This window comes from Solanum stenotomum, chromosome 1 (genome assembly GCF_019186545.1).
Source record: "Solanum stenotomum isolate F172 chromosome 1, ASM1918654v1, whole genome shotgun sequence".
NCBI classification, from domain to species: domain Eukaryota; kingdom Viridiplantae; phylum Streptophyta; class Magnoliopsida; order Solanales; family Solanaceae; genus Solanum; species Solanum stenotomum.
In genome coordinates, this window is record NC_064282.1 from 34,936,699 (window position 1) to 34,949,651 (window position 12,953).

Genomic DNA, 12,953 nt, shown 5'->3' on the forward strand with positions numbered 1-12,953 from the left:
GATCTCAAAAATTTTACCATCGGTATCAAGAGCAGGATAATCAATATAATTTATCAATGGAGAAAAATCCAATGATTTCTTACCTATTTTGAGTTGATATAAACAATTTTGAAAACATTGGCAGCAATCAAGAATCAAGGAGGCAACAAATGCTTTGAGGCCTTGCTGAAATGTTGAAACACCAGCAACTATTTTGGCAGCATTTCAAGAGTTAGAAGAGTTAGTAGGACCGGTGGAAATCGATCATATGCAACAAAATTGATAAAAAAAAAAAAGGTATAAGTAATTGAGCAAGATGAAGCAAAAGATCTATTAGCAGAGTCTCTATTAGAGAGTCCTTCCTACTATGGAAACTTAAACAACAAACTAGGAAACTAATAAAACAAACTCCTAAACTGGTGGATACATATCATACAATCTATGCAGTAAAACACTAAGTAGTAACAACGTGTGTGGAGTGCAGTAACAGTAATAACGTTCTAATATACCTTCCTCAAGCTAGATGGGGTGCAACAACACTTAACTTGGAAAAATGGCGATGGGAGGAGCTCTTGGAAAGCGGCTTAGTGAGAGTGTCAGTAAACTGATTGAAACTAGGAATGTGACTGAAGATACGGTGCTTATTAGCAACCTTTTAATGAGGCATATTATCAGACATTCAAGAGAGAATTTGTAATATATTTATGTGGATGTCCATAACTTCAAGGTGTAATTACATCATAATGTATAGTAACTCCCAAACCTCCATAACCTTCCCTCTTGATATTCTTCCATAACTTACATGGTTACTATCTTCATAACTTTCATGGTTGATGTCATGTTTATAACTAACATTTTGTATGCCTCTATGTAATACTCCCTTTGTTCCAATTTATGTGGAACTTTTCATTTTTCGAGAGTCAAACAGTTTAAGTTTGATCGGAAATTTGCGCATGGAATCTTCAATTTTTTTTAAATGAAATTTATATATTTGTAAACTGCGTAAAAAGTACTATAAGGCACAATAATTGATAATTCAAAATGTTTAAAAGATCTATGAAAATTTCACGGTCAAAGATAGACTTGTTTGAATCTCGAAATCCGAAAAGTAACACATAAAATGGGACGGAGGGAGTACTATAAATAGAGGCATTAGAGTTCATATTGGATAAACTTGAAGATTTGGTTAACAATTGAATACTTATAAGAATAAGAATAACATTTTCTATTGCTTTCTTCTTCTATATTTCTTGTCTTATTTTGCTTTAGTTTTATAACAAAATTTTAAATTTTAGATCTTGTAATACTTTTTAACCATTTATTTGATGAGTAGGAGCTAAGAGAGTAAAATTAGAATTTTATTTAATTTACGTTGTTGAGTAGGAGTGTAGAGGGTGTATTTAAATTTAATTTAATTTAATTTATTGAGTATGTGAACCAAGTAATTTCAAATTTTAATTCTTGTAGTATTTTCTTAATCATTTCATCTAGAAAGTAAGTTACATCTAGACTGTTTTTAAAAATGGCATCATTCTTAAATATGGATTATCAATACAAATTTAATATAATACATGAATAATTAAATGATTCAATAATTAATAAATTTTAAAAATTGTGAAATCTTCATATTCAAAATATCACGAATGACTATTTCAATTAATTAAAAATTCAAGGTACTTAATAAAATATTATAGGGATTAGTATCCCGATTTTTTGATATTTCAGGAGCTAAAAACAAATATAGTATGAAACAACATAAAGTCAAAATGATTTTAAAAATATTTTTGAGTCTTATAAATACTTAGTGTGCTATGAATTCAAGAAGTTTGACCAAAATATGAAGGTTCAAATTTGAAAGTCAAACCACTTATACAAAGGATATCTAAGAAGAGATCCAAAACATTCTACTAACATTTATGGAAAACTAATAAGAAGAGATCCAAAATATTCTACTACCATTTATGGAAAATTACTTATTATACATGAGTTCATTCATACCATACAAAATGATAATTGATCGCTATAAATATACTCGTGGTCTCAGTATTCTACATCATATTTTTCTTACATTCATAAAGTAGAAGTTATTCCATGAAAATAAAGATTAAGGTCACTAATATAGAAAGGATGCTGAAAACTCCCATTAAAAAGAATTGAAGATTGTTGCGCTTCTACAACTGAGCGAGGTCTTGGAGTCATGAAAGAAGTTGAAGATGTGGCGAAGCAACAAATGGAGCGTGTTATTGCATTTTCATATCAAACCCTTGGAAGTGCATTGGCTCCTTCTAGGGATGAGTAAAAACTTTCGTCAAGCTTCGATGTTGGACCAAATAGGTTTTATTAAATTTATCATATTTATGATTGAATTTTACTTTTCAGTTTGCTTATCCTAATATGAAATGAAATAAAACTTATGTCATTTATTTAGTGTGTGATAATTTTTCATTTATTTCAGTGTCAATAAATTAAAAATTAACATATACTAAATAAAAGACATAAGTTTTATTTCATTTCATATTAGGATAAACATACTGAAATGTAAAACTCAAATCATAAATATTGTAAATTTAATATGACCTAGTTGGTCCAACATCAAACTTGATAAAGATTTTTACTCATCCTTAGAAGGAGCAAATGCATTTCCAAGGATTTGATATGGAAATGCAACACCACGCTCCATTTGTTGCTTCGCCACATCTTCAACTTCGTTCAATTTTTCCTTCACGATTTCGCTCAGTTGTTGAAGCTCAACATTCTTCAATTTTTTAATGGAAATTTTTAGCATCTTTTCTATGTTACTGACCTTGATCTTTTTTTTTCATGTCAAAATTTCTACATTGAGAATGTAAGAAAATATGATGTAGAATATTTATACAATGAGTATAATTATAGTGATCAATTATCATGTTGTTTGGTAGAGTGAACTTGTGCACAATAAGTAATTTGCCATTAATGATAGTAGAATATTTTGGATCCCTTCTTCTGTTTTCAATCATGAAATTTAAGAATCACAGTCTAATTTTCCTTTTATATCCAATAATTTATTACATTTCCAGTTTAGATTTTTTGTACAAGTGATTTTACTTTCAAATCTGGACCTTCATATTTTTGGTTTTGAATTCATTGTAAAATAAGTATTTATAAGACTCAAAAATATTTTTTAGATCATTTTGACTTTATGTTGTTACATAATATATTTGTTTTTAGCTCTTGAAATATCAATAAATTATGATATTCATCTTTATAATATTTTATTAAGCACCTTTAATTTTTAATTAATTAAAATACTCATTTGTGATATTTTGCATGTGAAGATTTCACAAATTTTAAATTTATTAATTATTAAATCATTTCATTATTCATGTATAATATTAAATTTTGTATTGTTAATTCATATTTAAGAGTACTGTAATTTCTAAAAACTGTCTAGATAGAACGACTTTCTATATAAAATGAGTAAGATAAACTTACAAGAACTAAAAATTGAAATTTATGAGATTCTTACTCATCAAATTAAATTAAATTAAATTTAAAATTCACTCTTATGGCTCATACTCATTAAATTAAATTAAATTAAATTAAATAAAACTCTAGATTTACTCTCTTGACTCCTACTCAACAAATCTTATGTTTAAGAAAACATTACAAGAACTAAAATTCAAATTTAATCTCTTTGCTTTTACTCGTCAAATTAAATTAAATTAAATTCTAAACTACCCTCCTTGGTCCTGGATCCTACTTATCAAGTTAAATTCTTCAGAAAATATCATTAAAGTTAAAATTTAAAAGTTAACCTCTTGGCTCCTACTCATCAAATTAAATAGTTAAGAAAATATCACTAAAGTTAAAATTTACCCTCATGGTCCTGGCTCTTACTCGTCAAATTAAAATTAAATAAAACTCCAAATTACTCTCGTGGCTCTTACTCGTCAAATTAAATGCTTAACAAAATACACGAACTTAACTTCAAATTTTACCCTCTTGGCTCCTACTCATTAAATTAAATTAAATAAAACTCCAAATACTCTCCTAGCTCCTACTCGTCAAATTAAATGCTTAACAAAATACATGAACTTAACTTCAAATTTTACCCTCTTGGCTCCTACTCATCAAATTAAATTAAATAAAACTCCAAATTACTCTCATGGCTCCTACTCGTCAAATTAAATGCTTAACAAAATACACGAACTTAACTTCAAATTTTTGCCCTCTTTGCTCCTACTCATCAAATTAAATTAAATTAAATTTTAATTTTACTCTCACACCATCTACTCACCAAATTAAATGCTTAAAAAATATCAGAAGAACAAAAATTTGAAATTTATCATTTTAGACTCCTACTCATCAAATTAAATCATTTAAAATGTTGTAAAGAATGATAGAAACTATTAATCCTCGTGTATCCTACTCATCAAGACATAATGTATTACCACAATCATGAAAGTTTTCCTATATATACAATTTTCTTCATTTGAGAATTTTCCTCTTTCATTTGCATACTCAAACAAATAAGTTATCAACTACACTGTAAGTTTATTCATAAACTCTCTATTTTTTTTGTAAAGAAATAAAGTCAAGTTCTTGTTTGATTCCATCAAAGATGATATTTTATGTTTTTTGTTTGTTTGTGGGGTTATTTATCTAATGAATTGGGTTTTATAGCTTCAACACAAATATGGGGTTATTTATCTAATGAATTGTGGTGTGGGTTCCTTGAGAGAACCATGTATGTGCATTTATGGTTCCATGAGCGAACCTGATTTACCTTGTATGATATGATGTATGTATGTTGGATCCTTGAGTGGTTAGAGTTACCTAAAAGGTGAGTTCATCTTAGGTATGGCTTACATGTGCCATGTGGAACATGTTGCGGGTTACTATTAAGTTGGAGTCCGGATTATGTTAGGCTTCTGGTGCATGGCTTAAGTGCTGGGACTGATCATGGTTGTCAGTGTTTTTAGAACTTACATGATAATGAGGATGTGCGTCAAGATGGATGTGTTGGTCTAAGGCGCCAGTTTCAGGTACTATCCCAAAAGGGTCAGAGTTGACATGAGAACTTGAGAGAGAGTAGTAGGTTGGTTGATAGGGCTAGTGGTGGCCTTGTATTCGTGAATCTCTATGTTGTAGAAGGGTCAGGCTAGGACTTGATATTATGGTGGTATAACAGGGAGGCATAGGATCGAGGTGCATTAGTTTATAGGCATTATACCTGGGAGGGTAAAAGTATGTGGATAGAGACTTGGGGTGGGGTAACTTTCATATTGCATGTTTCTTTGAATGTCTATTTTATATTATGTGATAAGTTCGATTGATCGATGATGTCTACCAGATACAGTAGTGTGTTTTGTATTGATATTGTTCTTGTTATGACACTTGGCATAGTTTGGTTGGAGGGTCAGTGATGTTTCATAGGTAAAAACGATGATGATCTCCAACAACTTCCATTTTTTCTCTCTTATGGTGGGAGTTGTGTTCTATGTATAAACTGTACTCTTTTAGTAGCTCTTATACCTAATAAGACTAGTTCCTTAGGGAGTGTTTTTGGTTTAATGTGAAAGGTTCTATTAAAGTTTGTTGTTTTCATGAAGTTTAAAGTGATAGAGAGCTTTTATAGTAATTTATTTTCTTTTCCGCATGACCTAATTTAATTTGGGGTGAAAGGATCTTCCTATCTAGGTGTTAGAGTAGGTGTTTGCATGGCTTGGTGAATTAGGTCGTGACATATTAATATGATAAAAGACAACAATGAAATTCTGAGTTATATATAACAGAAGTTTAAAGCATGAATACAACATCATTTAGGAATTTGCAACTATATTATATCTGGTAAAAAATAGTAGTCATGTGAATGATACTACTGTCCACAATTGATAAGACAAAAAGAAAGACTGTTGTGTGAAATTTACAACAGATTGATCTTCTAATTACATGCAGTTGCTCTGTTTATGTGGTGAACAATCGGAAAGGAGTTGTATTTGATGAGGAGCAACTTGTACACTCTCGGTGGCCTGAATGCTCTTAGTTAAACGATTGGGGCACTGCTTTTTTATTGTTGATCCCATCCTGCGTTGAGTAGGGCTATGTTGTTTTGTCTTCTTTTCTGTGTCACTATGAAGTTTTGACGCGAGCTAAGTGAATAGATTGATTGGTATGCTACGGTTCACTTGAGAGAAGAACGTTTGAAAATTACTACACTTGATCGAGAGATATTGGTGGTAAGAAAATATTTATGATTAAAATGTTAAAGTTGTTAAAAGGGATAAGGGTAGATTAGTGTGATCATAAAGTTAGTTATAAAGAATTGTCAGTTAGTTTGTTAGAAGAATTTAGTTACTAACACAAGAGGAATAGCTATATATAGCACCTCTTTTCTTTGTACTGAGTAGTCTTTGAATATCAAGAAGATTCACAGATTCATTGTTTGTTCTGGTGGTTGTTGGAGATCAATACTCGGTAAGGTGAATTTCAATTTATAAGATTGCCTAGTATATCATTGCTTGATTGAGGCTAGAATCTGCATTTCACAATTGCTGTGTGTGGTGATTTAGCTGCACTTATTTCCGCAACAGGTTTTTTGGTTGGAAGAAACTCATTTTTTTCCACTAAAGAGAGCTTGCAGAACACAGAGATGGAGATTGAGACTGCAAAAGGAAGTGATAATCTAAGTGATGAAGATGAAGAAGGTCCTTCTAAACGATCTAAGGGGGTTGGATATCCCTCTCCTACTAAGGAATCCGAGGTCCAGCATTTGTCTCATGCAGCAACTCCCAAGGGGAAGGAGAAGAAATTGAAGGACAGTTTGTCCTCTGAAGAGAGCTTGCAGAACACAAAACAGAAAGCTGAGACTACAAATGAAAGAGTGGATGTACCTTTAAAAGGAAGTGTTCATCTTCCCTCAGATGTAGGGCCTTCTACTATGACTGAGCCAAAAACATTTGAATGTGCATATCCAGTTTTTAGCGATTTTGACAAGGACAAGGACAAGTCCTGCTTTATGGTTGGGCAAGTATGGGCTGTTTATGATACTCTGGATGCCATGCCTAGATTCTATGCAGTCATCATGAAGATTTTATCTTCTGCATTTAAGCTGCGCATAACTTGGTTAGAGCCAGATCCGCTGAATGAAGATGAAACCAAATGGCTTCTTGTGATAGATTCAGACTGGGAAACTTAGAAGACATTGAAGATCATCCTATCTTCTCACATTTGGTATGTGCAATAAATAGAAATAGCTATGGTGCCATAAAGATATTTCCACTGGAAGGAGAAACTTGGGCCATCTTTAAAGATTGGGATATGAATTGGTGTTCTCGTCTTGAGAACAAGAAGAAGTTCAACTATGAGTTTGTTGAGGTCTTGTCAGACTATGCTGATGCTATTGGTGTGCATGTTGCATACTTGGTCAAAGCCACAGGCTTCACTTGTCTTTTTCATCGAGCAGGAGACCCATTTCTAGTTCCTGCAAAGGAGATGCTTAGATTCTCTCATAGACTTCCTTCTTTTAAGATGACAGGGATGGAGAGGGATGATGTTCTTGAAGGATCTTTTGAACTAGACCCTGCCTCCTTACCTCCTGACAAAGTAGGCGTTTCTGGTGAATCCATAGACCAAAGAGCGACAACTAATTTCATTGATTCTGTAAATTCTGCTGAAAACTTGGTTGCATCAGTACCTAATTAGGTTCCAGAACCCGAATTTTACATATTTGCTGCTGAGAGATCACCGGAGAAGTTTCAAATTGGTCAATGTTGGGCGATATGCAGTGATGAAGATGCCTTGCCCCGGTACTATGGGCAGATAAAGAAGATAGATCTTCCCCCTGAGTTTGTGTTGCATGTGGCATGGTTTTATGCGTGTCCACTCCCTAAAAGTACAGTACAATGGCATGATAAAACAATGCCAATTGGTTGTGGACTGTTTAAGTTTCGAAACAGTTTGCTGAACAAATATACTGTAACCAACAACTTTTCACATGTAGAAGCAGCAGAACTTGTGAAGAAGGGAGTATGCAAGATCTTCCCTAGAAAAAATGAAGTTTGGGCAGTATACAAAAACTTGAGTCCTCAGCTGAAAGGTAATAATCTAGAAGATTTTGAATATTAGATTGTTGAAATAGTGAATGTCTCTGATAATTCTGTAGACGTGAAGTTCTTGGTATGGGTAAAAGGCTTCAAGTCTATCTACAAGCCTCGAGTGGAAGAACAAGAAGAGACTGACGGAGTATTGAAAATATGTGTATCCGAGCATCTCAGGTTTTCTCATCAAATTCCTTCTTTTCGCCTGACAGAAGAGAGACGTGGCAGTTTGCGAGGTTTCTGGGAGCTTGATCAAGCAGGAATGCCACTGTATTTACCGTCTACAGATTGAAGCATCAAACTTTTCTTTTGTTAATCCTAGACCGAAATGTGAAGAGTTTTATAGATTTCTAAAACTCAATTATGTCTCAAAAGAAATTATTTTGCAGTATTAAGGGGCATTGACCAAGGATTAATGGCTTAACTTTCCTCATGCTTGATTCAAATTTATTCATTTCATTGATGTTTTGTTTTTCATTTTGCATTTGTGCATAGCTATGTTTCTGTGGTGAACAGTTAGAAAGAAGTTGTTTTTGATGATGAGCAACTTATAGACGCTTGGTGACCACATTCATCTTCATCAATGAAGGTGGCTGCCTCTTGGCTAAACTAAACCACTGGTTCACTGCGTTCTTGCTGCTGATCCCGACCAGTCCTACGTGATTGGTGTCTTCTTTTCTGTGTCATTATCAAGTTTTTTTGTGTTGAATCCAGTTAGTCCTCCATCTTCTTGAAACCTTTGTGACTCTGTTTCTTGAGTTGCTTGTGTCCGTCAAGCAGCTTCTCCAAAGAAAAATCAGAAAAAAAAATCACAGGAGGACATGTTCATCGGCATCTTCTTTCTTGATCCCATAGTAATCGTATTATGGGACTGTCATCGTGTTTCTTCTTTATCACCATCCAAGTCTGTTTCGGATCTTTTCTTCAACTCTTCGCTTGTTCCTGTAATCTTCATTGGCATTGTAATCTGCTTCTTGCTTTGTAAAATACATTTCTCAAAATGTATTTTATCAAGTATATGTTATTGAGTAACTTTATGGGGGTAAATGAGAGAATATTTTAGCTATAAAAAAAGAAATATTATTTGGCTAAAAAAAATATTTATGGAGTAAATACTATTGACTTGACATGTAAGTTATTAAGAAATAAAGGAAGATTTTGGAAAAAATTAATCCTAATTTGGATAATCATTTGAGAGATTCGAAAGTTTAGTAGGTAACATAACATGTCACATTATCGTTCATTCAGGTGATATGACATGCTGTATTATCATTCTAAAATTTAAGTTGACCAACTTATCCTAATGTGAGTATTTCTAATCTTGGATAAGTGAATTGTTTTAGGTATGCTCAATTGAGCCCCTTCTTTTTGTAATAAAAATACACAATCACCAAGTCTTTTGTAGAATGAGCCTATAGTATGGTATTATCATACTATAACTTCACAATTCTACTCTATTCTCATTTGGGTTAACATATCGATCTACTAATTCTTTGATATACTGAAACAAAGTGGAATTCACAACACAAATACCCAAACAGTATATGATAAGATAGTCAAATAATTAAAACGACAACACTTGAACTCTTGAATTACAATGAAAACTAACAAGTAACTAAGGATACAGATAAGAATGGGATGAGAAGTTTAGACTCTAGAAAGAAGATGAAAAGAACATATGGTTTCTTCACAGTACGCATAAAATCGTTCTTTCTAATTTCTAGTCCTTTTTAACCGGTTGTCAAATGGACCTGGATTTCCAAATAAGACATTCCGACATTTTACTCGGCTCAACAATCCCAACTTTATCAGTCTTCTTTAGTGTTTCTAGCCCATAGGCCCTTACCGGGTTCACAACAATACTTCCTGTCTCAAAAAGAACCTTGTTCTCAAGGTTCGGGTAAAAGCATAAATCCTAGTATAGTATCTGCTTGACATTGTCAATGGCAACCCAGCAATTCAGAGCAACTTCTTTGCATCTATTTTGAGTCATAATAATAGCAATGAGAATCCTCATCTTCCACTAATGAGAGCAATATAGATATCAAAATACCCCTGCTCATAACACCCATTTCAGCACCACCTACATGATCCCAATCATACAACTTCACAAGTAAACAACTCTTTTTTCTAATTTCTTCAAATAATGCATGTGCCTCTACGTTCTTATTAGAACCTGTTAGAACCAGGAACTCATAACTAATTCCAGGATTCCCATATACAAAGATTTGATGCAATTCCACGAACACATACAATGAAGGTAATCGCACCAAAATTGAATTGAAATTGGGTTAAAAGACATTGATCAATGATCAATGACCGTATTAGCAATATGACGTGTTGATGTCTTAAGGATATATGTCCTTTAACTCGTCCACAACTATGGTTGAAGAATCCTTGCAAGGGCTACATAATTTCATTGAAAAAGCAATTTGTGTTACACTCTCCAGTCTCCACCAGTAGATCACCTTTGTCATGTTCTTCCCCATTAAATTTTCCACGCAATGAAAGCACCAATGAAACAAATTCGATTTCTCAACACATACCCAAACATCATATCATATTTTACCAGGGATGGCAATGGGGCGGGGCGGGTTACAATATTTGCGGGGAAGTGTGGATTAGAGATTTTCCGGGGCAGGGCGGATACAAAATATTTTTGAAAAAAAACATGCGGGGCAGGGCGGGTACGCGGGTTGGATTTTTTTCCTTTTTGTCGTGTGTCTCTTACGGCCGTTCCTTGAAACTGAAATCTTCCTAGCAAAAATTTGTCAATACTCAAGAGCTGAAAGTTGGAATTTTAATACTCTCTCAGTCACTAGTTGTTGACCAAAAATATCAAGCAGCAACAACACACTTGATTCCTAGCCATTCTTGATAAATTTATTCTATCTTTTAACTCCAATTCTACATACGCTTTTAAGTTTTAGGTAATCCTTCAAATTCTTGATAGTCTCTGGTACGTAGTTTTTCTCATTATTTGATCCCACTTGTAGTTCTGATTATATAAAATTGTTCTTTGAATGGATTGTTACACTTGGTAGTATCTAGAGAAAGATTTTACATATGCTTAATGAAATTATATTGTTATTCTAACAAAATTGACACAATTCACTTTTTTTATATGAATTAAAAATAAAAATAGTTGTCACCACATAAAACGTTAGATGCTAAAGAATGTTGGAGTGTGGGGCGGGTTCAAGCGGGGCGAGGCAAAAACAGTAAATTGTGCTATGAAGGAGTGGAGGGGGCAGGGAAAGTCTTTGCAGGTTTGCCCCGCACCCGCCCTGCCCCATCCCATTTTCATCCCTACATCTTATTAAAAGTAGGAACAAAAATAGTTAAAGGTTGAAATACCATTTTACTCATATACTAAATTAAAGTATTATAAATATTTAGTTATTAGTGATAATCAATTACTGCATTGAGTAAATGGAGAGTTCATGTGCTTGAAGGAGGATTGTTTACTCTTCCAAATTTTAATAGAGGTTCATTGCATATATTTAATATTCTTAAAGTTGTTCTCTTTATCTATTTTGGCCCTTTGAAATTTCACTGTTAGTGGTGTTTCACTTAAATAATATTTGCACTTCTTTTACTTATCTTCTACATATTTTAATTTATTTTTCTTCTTTATTTGTTTTAAACATTTGCCTTCATAAATTATATTTAATTACCTATTCAATTGTTCATATTCAAAACATTCAAATATTTAATTGAAAACGTTAAGATGTCTTTTGGTATTCCTCTATTTTTATCTATATAAATTCATCTTTTTTGTTTCATGAAACTCACATCCAAGATTATCCTTTTCATTTTATAGTTAAAGTAGTGAAGTCATCAACATCTAAAGTATATGATATATCTACCTTGGTATAATTATATATCACTTTACAAAAATGAAGTGCTTTTTCTATTTGATTCATGCTTTAATTTGACTCGATGGAGAAGATTTTTGACTTTTGATTGGATACGAGAGAAGGTGTCGACAAAAATGCGGAAAGTTATGTACCCATTTTGTATTTCTTTTTCCATTTATATATTTGTTATGATTAAAGTATTAAAAAAGATGTGTATGTTATTTTTTCTTCTATGTTAAATTTTTATATTTTCTTCTTTAATTTAATTTTCTATAAAAAAAATTATTGTCGTAACATTTATTTGAGACTGTTGCATTTTAGTACTCATTACACGCATGTTTTCATTGAATTTTAATCGTCCAAACAAATTTATAAAATATTGCATGGGACACACATGCAACGCATGTGTCTAGAAACTAGTCATCGCATATAGAACAAAAAAAATTGAAAGTTAAAAATACCAAAATACCCCTATAAAGTTGTGTTATTACAATAATACCATTAATCATATAATATCATATATAATCTATATATCTTACCCTTCCACTAATACAATTATTATAAAATAACTAATTATTAAATATTAAAAAAATTAATATTATAATATTTATGGATAAAATTACAAATTCTCATTATAGCTCTCTTCAAAAATTAAATTTATATCCCATTAAATAATAAACAATTGTATACATACATTGAACGGATGATTGAGAAATGGAACTTTCACTATTTTAATGAAGTTATACAAATTTAATTTACTGTTGCTCCTTAGCCATAACATCTTCCAATTGGAATAACATCTATTAGACATTGATGATCTTTTTATTTTCTGATAAATTAAAAGTTAGTACATATCAATATTTATGTTATTTTCTCCATTGTGAGAGGTATCTGAAAGGATTCTTACGGTTATAACTTTACTATTGTTTTGTAAATTAAAAAGACATAATTACATAATTTGAAGGGTTCACCACTGATGCTGCTGAGCTGAAGATCGAAAACCGATCTAAACGTGATCTGGATGCTGAGAACCTGA

At 32.2% G+C, this 12,953-nt stretch overlaps 1 pseudogene; it reads left to right on the forward strand.

The window, feature by feature from the left end:
* Positions 1 to 532: 532 nt before the first annotated feature.
* Positions 533 to 8,349, forward strand: LOC125878008 (uncharacterized; annotated as a pseudogene).
* Positions 8,350 to 12,953: the final 4,604 nt, after the last annotated feature.